This window comes from Silene latifolia, chromosome 4 (genome assembly GCF_048544455.1).
Source record: "Silene latifolia isolate original U9 population chromosome 4, ASM4854445v1, whole genome shotgun sequence".
Taxonomy (NCBI): Eukaryota; Viridiplantae; Streptophyta; class Magnoliopsida; order Caryophyllales; family Caryophyllaceae; genus Silene; species Silene latifolia.
In genome coordinates this window covers 87,758,550-87,759,430 of record NC_133529.1, presented here as the reverse complement: position 1 = coordinate 87,759,430, position 881 = coordinate 87,758,550, and positions in this window count along the sequence as shown.

The following is an 881-nucleotide window of genomic DNA, read 5'->3' as shown; positions in this document are numbered from 1 at the left end:
CCAAACTTTCCTAGGATTGTAAGATATAACCCAACTCAATCCATCACAACAATAATTGCTTGCTTATAATTTGAGAACATGTTTGTATGATCATGTCCCATGATTCCCCTATGATCCCATGACACCCTAGTGCCTTTAATCAATTGTTTACACCCCTTTAATTCATCTTGCTTGTTTTATTTTCATTGCTATTTTAGTTTAGTAACCTTCTACATCAACCCAATTTGTGACACCCCTTAGACACCACTAGTTACAATAGAATTCTCATTTCAACTCCCGTCCCTTGGGATCCGACCTTTACTTGCCTCTTTACTAATTGTAGAGTTGCTTGTGGAGCTATAAATTGTGTTTTGATTCGACCGTGACCAACGACCACATCTTAATTTGTGAACACTTAGCGGGATCGCATCACATTTCTTTTGCTATTTTTGATGATTTCGCATTTTTGACTTGACAATTTTAAACTTTGCATTTTTGAACATTTTGAGGGTAACTCTGTTTGTAGCAAGGGTACTTCTATAAACATTTGACTTTGATTTTGGAACTTGAACTCAATTTGATGATTTTGTGCCCATTCCCCTTTGGTTGACAAAATGATAGATGGTAAAAATGAAAGAACGGTTGCATGGCATTGAGGGTCACCTTGGAATAAACGGTAGCCAAGAAGTTATTACACCACAAGGTACTCTTGACTAGGCTCTTGTGCATGGGTCGAATGATACTATAATGACACTAAAAAGGGTGTTTTAAGATTATTCTATTGAACAAAGTGTTAAGTAGAAAGGGTATCTACAATGACCTATGCACACTTATCAAATTTCTCAATTAGGCATTTCTGAAAACTTTTCTAAATGCAATTGAATGCCATGATGCAACCTACA